The sequence below is a fragment of the Dasypus novemcinctus genome, chromosome 9 (assembly GCF_030445035.2).
Source record: "Dasypus novemcinctus isolate mDasNov1 chromosome 9, mDasNov1.1.hap2, whole genome shotgun sequence".
Lineage (NCBI taxonomy): Eukaryota > Metazoa > Chordata > Mammalia > Cingulata > Dasypodidae > Dasypus > Dasypus novemcinctus.
Window position 1 is genome coordinate 14,566,411 of NC_080681.1, and position 10,073 is coordinate 14,576,483.

Below are 10,073 nucleotides of genomic sequence, written 5' to 3' on the forward strand. Positions count from 1 at the left end.
TCTTATTCTTTAAGAACATATGAAAATATTATATCTGATATCATGCCTTATCTTATAGGACAGTGATTCTAAACCAGGGGCAATTTTATCCCCCAAGAGACATTTGGCAGTGTTTAGAGGTTTTTTTTTTAATAACTTGCAGGGCAGGGGTGGGGATTGCTACTGGCATCTAGTGGATAGAGACCAGAGATGCTTCTAAACATCCTCCAATGCACAGGAGAGCCTCGCACAGCAAGTAATTTTTCAATGCAAAATGCAATGGTACGAAATGCAAAGCCCTCATCCAGAACTTTGAGAAGTATTCAGTTATAATCAATATTATAAGCAATACTAAAGAAATGAATCCACTCTCTGATTATTTGTAGGAGACCAAAAACTTTCATATGTGTTTTAATTGACTAATTCTATACTCTTAAAATAAGTAAATGTTGTTGGGTAGAATATGCATTCTACAGTTTTCCAGTTTCCATCACTTAATGTTATACTACTTCTGCTGGGAAATTTACACTTTTATATATTATCCACATGATCCTGGCAGATATTTGAATTTGCACTCCTGAATTACATACCAAATGGTCACCAGTTTCTCTCTCTTTTTTTAAAATTTATTGAAGTATATCACTCATACATAAACATACATAAACAATAAGGATAGTAATAGTTGTGAACTTACAAAACAAACATATATAACATTGTACAGGACTCATAACTCACCCTACCACCTATACCTTGCATTGTTAAACCTTTTTAACTAACGATTAAAGAGCATTGTCAAAATATTACTACTAACCAAAGTATTTCCCCCCAACCCACACTATTATTATTATTGTCTTTATATCATTTATATATGAACATACATAAACAATAAGTGTATAGTAAAAGTTGTGAACTTACAAAGCAAATATGCACACAGGGGTCCCATACATCAACCCTCCACTAACACCTTGCATTGTCCTAAGACGTTTGGTACAAATTATGAAGGAATATTGTCGAAATCTTACTACTAATTATAGTCCTTTTCTTCCATTTGGTGTGTTTTTTCCCCAACCCACACTATTATTGTTTTTTTAATATTTTTTTAATGATAGAAGTTGTAAACTTACAAAACAATTATGCATATGTGCACAATTCCCAAACAATACTCTTCTATCAACACACCACACTGTGGTGAAACATTTGTTACAGATAAGAATATCATCTGATGGTTACCATGTACATTTGGCTCACATTTTCCATATGGCCCCATTATCAACACAATACGTCTTTGGCATAGATGGAAGAATATTATATTATTACTGCTAATCACAGTCCATAGGTCTCTCCAGTTGTATTTCTCCCATGCTTCTCCACATTCCCACCACCGTCCATTAGTGATATACATTTGCTCTAGCTCACAAATGACACTCTTGCATCTGTACCATCAACCACAATTCTCATCCACCTCTTGGTTTACTGTGCTATTCAGTTCCGAGATTATTCTCTAGCATTCTGTCAATTGGTGTTTACATACCTAGACTACCATTTCAGCCACATCCCTGTTTATAAATAGCTGTTAATCACTGTTACCATCCAGGCTACATATTTCTATACTTTTACAGTAAAGCTAATTAAAACTTCTACATATATTAAACATCAGTAGTCCATCTCAGTCCTCCTCTTAATCTCCTTAAAGAATCTACTACCTGCCACCAGGTCTTTTTTTTTAGGATTTATTTATTCATTCATTCGTTCATTTGTTCATTTATTTATTTATTTATTTATTTAAATTGTCTTTTTTTTTTTTTTAAAGATACATAGGTCAGGTCTTAAAGATATTTTCCTACAATTTCTTCTAGAAGCTTTATGGTTGCTTTTATTTTTAGGTTTTTGATCCATTTTGAGTTAATTTTTGGAGAAGGTGTGAGATAGGAGTCCTCTTTCCTTTGCTCAGTTATGGACATCCAGTTCTTTCAGCACTGTTTGCTGAACGGACTGTTCTGCCTGAGCTGTGTGGGTCTGACAGGCTAGTCAAAAATCACTTGACCATGCATGTGAGGGTCTGTTTCTGAACCATCAATTTGGTTCCATTGGTCTATATGTCTGTCTTTATGCCAATACCATGCTGTTTTTACCACTATAGCTAGGTAATATGATTTAAAGTCGAAACGAGGATTTGCTTTTCCTTTTGATGATGTTTCTGGTTATTCAGGACCCCTTATACTTGCAAATAAATTTGATAATGGTATTTTCAATTTTTAAATTTTTATCGGAATTGCATTGAATCTGTATGTCATTTTGAGTAGAATTGACATCTTGATGATATTTAGTCTTCCAATCCGTGAGCATGGAATGTTGTTGTTCTTTTTGCTTTCCCATAGTGTTTAAGGATCCTTGTTCTGACAGCAGGTCACACAGTAATATCTGGCCTCTAAAGAAGTGCAACCACCAGGCTCTTCAGGTAAGATGGAGTTAGTCTCACAAACTTCTTCTTACAGTCCTGGTAAAAGGTGTGTCCTCTGGGCATTCCTGGGGTGGGTAAGCAGGTCTTACATGACACATCCACTCTAGAATTCCAGTCTTTCTAGGCCTTTGGGTCCCCTCATCTACAGTATACCAGAGCCGTTCCGGCATTTTGACCTCAGGTAAGGTCAGCCACCTTTTGGTCCATGTTTCAGCCAGCTACCCGAACAAACTGACAGCGCCTTTTCTAACCCCTCAAGCTACAAAATTGAATCCAGAATCTCTGCTTAGTGGGCCCGTATCAATATATTCATCCTGATCCAACTTTAAATTCCTTCTGTCATTATCCAACACCCTTTATCTCCATTCCCACTCATATTCCCAATTTCTGTCTAAATGAACTGGAAAACTCATGCAGTTCTTTTGGAGTATAGCATACTTTCTCATGGGTCACACTTTGTACCTCTCCCCATTGGAACTTTGGTCTAGTTATATGTCTGGAAGAAAAGAGGGGTGGTGGGAGTGGGAAACAAAAAGGATTGGAAGTTTCTTGCAAGCCAATTACCTCAGAGCATTCTGGATATTAATCCCTTTCCAGAGATATTCCCAAATATTTTCTCCCATTCTGTACATTGTCTTGTCACATTCTTGATAATATCCTTTGCTGCACAAAAGTTTTTCATTTTGATGAAGTCCAACTTGTCCATTTTTTCTTTTGTTGCTCATGTCTTTGGTGTCATATCTAAAAATCATTTCCAAATTCAAGGTAGGTCCTGAAGATTTCCCCCTATGTTTTGCTCGAAGAGTTTTATGTTTTTAGCTCTTTGGTTGTTGACCCATTTTGAGTTAAGTTTTGTAATTTATATATGTGTGGTAGGGACAGTATGACTGCTTTTTAAAAAAAAATTTATTGAAGTATATCATTGATATATAAACATACATGAACAATAAGTGTAGTAAAAGTTGTGAACTTAGAAAACAAATATACATAACATCATACAGGGGTCCCAGACATCACCCCAACAACACCTTGCATTGTTGTGAAACATTTCTTACAAATTATGAAAGAATATTCTCAAAATATTACTACTAACTACAGTCAATATCTTAAATTTGGTGTATTTTTCCCCAACCCATCCTATTATTTTTTTAAATAAATTTTTATTACAGAAGTTGTGAACTTACAAAACAATCATGTACTGGTGTAGAATTCCCATACAACACCCCTTCACCAACACACCACACTGTTGTGGAACATTTTTTACAGATTATGAGATAATATCAGGCTATTGCCACCAACCATGGTCCACAGTGTACATTTGGCACACTTTTCCCGTACCTCTCCACATTATCAACACAGTACATCTTTGGCATTGATGCAAGAATTTACAATATTGCTATTAACTACAGTCCATAGGTCACACCACTTGTATCTTTCCCATGCTTCTCTACATTCCCACCACCCTGCAATATCCACTCTAGCTCACAGAAGGACACTCTTGCATCTATGCCATTAACCACAATTCTCATCCACCACTGGGTTCACTGTGTTATTCAGAGTGTGACTGCTTTTTAAACAAAAAACCTGGCTATTATTAATAGAATTCATCCTGCCTTTGAATAAGTGCTTTCCCAGGTTCCAAGGGGCAGGGGATTCTGGCTGGATCAGGCACCTGACTGGTTGCAGGAAGCCTCCCAGAGGCCTTCTGTGCAGATCTAGGCTAACAGAGGAGCAGCTGAGTCCCAGAGTCAGCTCTCAATAAATTGTTCTGCAGTCTTAGATCTGTTCTATGGAGTGGGGGTAATACTTTCTCTTCTACTTACTCTTAAGGTCACCATGAGGAGTAAGTGGGGTGATGTGTGTGTGTGTGTGTGTGTGTAAATGCCCACACTAGACAAATGTAAAATAATTTATATTACCAATGTCTCTAACAATATGCATCCAGAATCTGACACAACCAGGAAAGAACTGGGAGCAATACACCAAAAACCCACAACCCACAACCAGCCCTGTCAAACTTGAACACTTTTCCTCGTCGGCCTCAAATCCATTCTTTAAAAAAGAAATAAAATTTACATTTAACATTGAAGCCTTGTATGGACCCTCCTGTGAGTCACTCCCTCTCCTTCTTCCCTAGAAGTAACCACTATCCTGCCCTGAAGTTGTTTTATCAGCCTCATACATGTTTCATACTTTTTCTATATACGAATGTCTTGAAGACATGAATCTATCTCTATGTGAATATATCAAAAATCACTACATAGAAATCCACCAGATAGTGTTGTTTTCAAATAGGTTTAAACTTTATCCAAATAATATCATGCCTTAGATAACCTTCTGCAGCTTGCTTTTTTGTACTTGATGCTTTATTTTTGACCATCATCCAGCTTGATGTATGTACTTTTGGTTCATTTTAGCTATATAAAATTCTACTCCATACATATACCACAATGTAGCTACTTATTTTCATATTGCTGAACATCTGGGGGGTTTCCAAATGTTCACTCCTACAAACAGGGCTTCACTGAGTGAGCGGGTACACATCTCTTTGTGCACATGTGTACAAGTTTCTCTCCAGCACTGAATTTCCAATTTTTTTAAACCACACACCCTGGCAAGAAATACATTTATTTTACTTTATTTATTTTCCCTTTGACACTTCATTTCTTTTTTTTTTTAAGATTTTTTAAAATTTCTCTCCCTTCCCCACCTACCCCCCGCCCCCAGTTGTTTGCTCTCTGTGTCCATTTGCTGTGTGTTCGTCATCTTGTGTCAGCTCTCCGTGTGTGCGGCGCCATTCCTGGGTAGGCTGCACTTTCTTTTGCGCTGGGCAGCTCTCCTTACGGGGGCACACTCCTTGCGCGTGGGGCTCCCCTATGGGGGGGACACCCCTGCGTGGCACGGCACTCCTTGTGCGCATCAGCACTGCACAGAGGCCAGCTCCACACGGGTCAAGGAGACCCGGGGCTTGGACCGCGGACCTCCCATGTGGTAGGCGGATGCCCTAACCACTGGGCCAAGTCTGCTTCCCTCCTTGGGATTTTTGATGTAGACAATCATGTTGTCTAGAAACAGGGACACTTTTGGTTCTTCCGACCTGCATGCTTTTTATTTTCTAATCATTACATTGATTAGAATTCCCAGTACATTGGTCAATAGGAGAGGTAAGAGTAGACATCCTGGCCTGTTCCTGATCTTAAGGGGAAAGCATTCATTCATTCTTTCACCATTTAATATTTTAGCTCTTGGTTTTTTGTAGTTGCCTGTATCAGGTTGAGGAAGTTTCTGTTCTATTCCTACTTTGCTGCGATTTTTTTTTAATCATGAATGGATGTTGAATACTGTCAACTGCTTTTTCTGTACCAATTAATAATGATCATATGTTTTTTTCTTCTTTGGACTATTAGTATGGTAGAGTACACTGGTTGAGTTGTACATGTTGGACTAGCTTTGGTTTGGGGGATAATATCCCTTGGTCATGTGTGTTTTTCTATTTATATATTGCTGAATACCATTTTCTATTACCTTATGGGGTTTTGTATATATGTTCTTGAGGGCTACTGGACTGTAGTGTTTTGTTTGTTTGTTTTCTGTCTTTCTTTGGTTTGGTACTAGGGTAATGCTAACCTTCTAAAATGAAATGAAAAGTGTTCCTTCCTCTTATTTATGTTTTTTGGAGAGCTCCTTTTTTTTTTTTTAAGGCTGGAACCATATTGTGGCCAAACCAACTGTACAAAGTCACCTAATTCTCTGTGCTTCTTTTTTTTTATTGTATGAAATTATGCCATAGTAGATTTTTCATTTTTCAAAAATTCTGTCAGGAGTGGAGGTTCCTGCAACTACTGCTTGCCAAATTTTTGTCCACATATATATATTAGATAATCTTGGGAGACACTAAAGACTTCTTGGGCCTTTGGCAAAATGACTTCTAATATCTAGAATCCTAATTCTGTTGGATTTGGATTTATAAATACTTTTAAAAGATCTGATATATCTTAAAACCACTTAATCTTCATACACGCTTCAGAAGAAAATAGTTTAAGAAAAAAACATCTATACATGAGTAAAAATCATGACCAGGGAAACGGACTTGGCCCAGTGGTTAGGGCATCCGTCTACCACATGGGAGGTCCGCGGTTCAAACCCCAGGCCTCCTTGATCCCTGTGGAGCTGGCCCATGCGCAGTGCTGATGCGCGCAAGGAGTGCCCTGCCACGCAGGGGTGTCCCTGCATAGGGGACCCCACGCACAAGGAGTGCCCTGCCACGCAGGGATGTCCCCGCATAGGGGAGCCCCACGCGCAAGGAGTGCGCCCCATAAGGAGAGCCGCCCAGCGCGAAAGAAAGTGCAGCCTGCCCAGGAATGGCGCCGCACACACCTCCCGTGCTGCTGACGACAACAGAAGGGGACAAAGAAACAAGACGCAGCAAATAGACACAGAGAACAGACAACCGGGGGAGGGAGAGAATTAAATAAATAAATCTTAAAAAAAAAAATCATGACCAGCAGCTATATGAGAACTCTGTACTTTCTGCCTGGTTTTCCTGTAAACCTACAAATGCTCTAATTTAAAAAAATCAGTGGGTCATATTATAAAATATAAAAGTCATGACAATTACTGTGTGAAATGATTTATGAATTTCCTCTTTTTTCTGGAAACAGTGATGGAGAGAGCATTCGTGCATAAACAGAGGCATGGAAGTGGCCAACAAATACTTCTGTTTGCCCTACAAATCAGATGTATAAAGGGGAGCGATGGAAAATAAAATCAGAATGGTCAGTTGAAACAAAAGGTTTTGAATAATAAGTTTTTTACTTTATTGATTAGTCATTCTTGGGTTTGGGGTAGAAGAGGTAATAGGCTAATAAGTAAAGACCCAAACTCTGGAGTCAGACAGACGTGGGTGCCAAGCTTGGTTCTGCCACTGAGTAGCTGCATTTCCTTCTCAAGAGATTTAGTTTCTCCAAGCTTCTATTTTCCCATCTACAAAATGGGATTAATGGTAGTACCTACTACAAATGGCTGTTGTGAAAGTTAAATAAAATAATGTATGGCGAGCCTGGTGCCTGGCACATAGCAAATAATAAATATTAGTGACAACCTGATTAGAATTGTGCTTCAGGAATATTGATCTGGCAGCAGCATGTAAAGTGATGTAAACAAATGACTTTCCTTCTTAAAACAGAACCAGAGTCTTTCAAGATTTATGCCAAGAATATTTCAGAGAGCAGACTCTTTACTTGGGACGGGATGCCTTTGTTACTGAGTTAACAAGATTTAGAGACTGCTTTGACTGAAGGTTAAGGAAGAGGGAGTCGGGATCACATTAGTGTTTTCTATATTCCAGTGTTCTGGTATACACTGCTGTTTTTAAGCTACTAAAATTCAGTGTTGTGTGTAATTCTATTATTTTAGCCTTGGTCAGCAGCTTCATTCACTGTTCTTGGCTTTTTCTTCAAGCCTTTTTCCTTCACTGAACGGCCTCCCATCTCATTACCAGCCAGCTCCAACAGCTTCCAACTTCTTTCAAACTCCTTCATCCTCCCTGGGCAAAAAGGCTGAACAAGGACGAAGCAGTCCTTTGAAGTAGGAAATCTCCCCACTGGGGATAGGGAAGTGTCAGATCTCACTTAGGGCCCTCTTGGGCTCACGGGAGAGAAATCAGTTTCAATGAGGCAAGAGCCCCGGAATCTCAATGGGGAGCTAACCTGGACGTGAAGACCTTGAGGCTGTTCCAGACTAGCCCTGTTGGTGGTGATGTGTGCTGTTAGCCGGTATGTGGGTTTGGGTTTGGCCAGGAAAGTGAGGAGGAGGGTAGGAGCAGTGAAATTGCAGAAATCAGCAGAGCCAGAGGACATTCTGTTATGTGTTTATAATTTTTGTTTTTAAGAGTGTTAAATATTTAGTTTCACTAATTAAAAATTTTTCTATTAAATCTGACAATGTGAAAAAAAATCCCAGTATTTTAGTTTTGTAGGAAATTAAATACAAACATTAATAATATAGTTTTGCTCAAGTATTGTAACCACTCACTGAGGGAGAACTCAAAGATGGTGTGAGAGACCACTGAAGGTACTAATAAAAATAGGGAATGTCACTGAGACCATCAGACACTGATGTGCTGTAAGATGTGGTGCCACGATTAGGGCCTCAAGCTGTTGTTTTTTTTTAATGTGTGTGTGAGAAAGTGTGTATATATGTGTGTAATGTGTGTGTATGTGAGAGAGATTTTGTAGTTTTCCTTTACCCTCTTTTGGTGTTAGTACCAAGTACCAAAATTATGGATTTTATTTCATTAAATGCTTAGAATTTACAACAACAACAACAAAATCAATGAAACTGTGTCTGTTAATTCACATGCCTCCAAGCAAAACCCTCCACTTTTCTGGTTCAAGCAGATTAAAAGCAACAAGAGAAGGTTTGGTGGCCAGATCTCGGTCACACAGTCATTCTTGGACCATACGGGTAGGATCAGCCCTGCCAAAACCACGAGGCTGAGAGTGTAGTTGCCCCCAAGAGAAAATCAGGGTGTTACTATACCTAAAGAACAAGGAATGGATAATGGACAGGCAAAAACAATGGATGTTCACTACACCAGATAACCAAACCTGTTAGAAATGTATCTAGCATAATGAAAAATTGGCTCTAAATTAGGGTCTGAGACTGTTCAATGCTATACATGAATTTTGGTGTGTATACTTTGTGCCATCACCTTTGATGATTCAAAGTGGTTTTGCAGAACTAAGGACACAGAGATATTTCTTTGAAAAACCATCTTCTGTCAACTCTTTACTGGAGACCTTTCTTAGGGTTTTATTCTCTGAATAATTTAAGTGGCCATAGAAATGATCTCTGAAGAGCGAGAGTGTTCGTTTAATCTGACATGCTGTTTTTCACTTTTCCTGAATTGTACTAGCAAATCACTAGGCTGCAAAGAAACGTCACAGGATTCTTGAGCCAACTGGAGTTCAGGTAGAACAAATCTAGAATTTAAGAACTAAAGGCATCTGGAGTTATTTTCCTGAAGCAGCGAATTTTTAAAATAAAATGAGTCAATTCAGTAAATATCAATTGAACACTGGAGTGGACATTACTGGTTGCTTCCACAATATTTATTTCCCCAGTACCCAGATTTTGCTTAAGGCAAGTCATTCTCGGTCATATATGGTTTGGGTAAGATTGACTCAACTTCTGGTTTCAGGGATAAACTCAATACATTTACGGCCTTGCTCTTGGTCATGGTGATTCATTCAAGGATGGGCACATGACCAATTTAAGCCATAAACTATATTCCATTCTTGGATATCTGTTTGAGAGATCAAAAGTGGCTTTCTCATTCTTTTTTTCTCCTCTCCCCACCCCCTCACCACACCCTGCTGTTTTTGCTGTGTGTGTCCATTCACTGTGTGACCTTCTGTGTCTATTTCCCTTTTTGTCTTTTTTTCATCTCTTTTCTCCTCTAGGATTCACCAGGATTCCATTCTGTGGACCCCCAAAGCTGAGAAAGGTTCCCTGTCACCTAGGCCACCTCAGTTCCTGGTTTCTGATGCATCTAGCCTTGACTCTCCCCTTCGTCTCTTTTGTTGTGTCATCATCTTGCTGCATGGCCAAGTGGGCAGTGGCTCACCGTGCA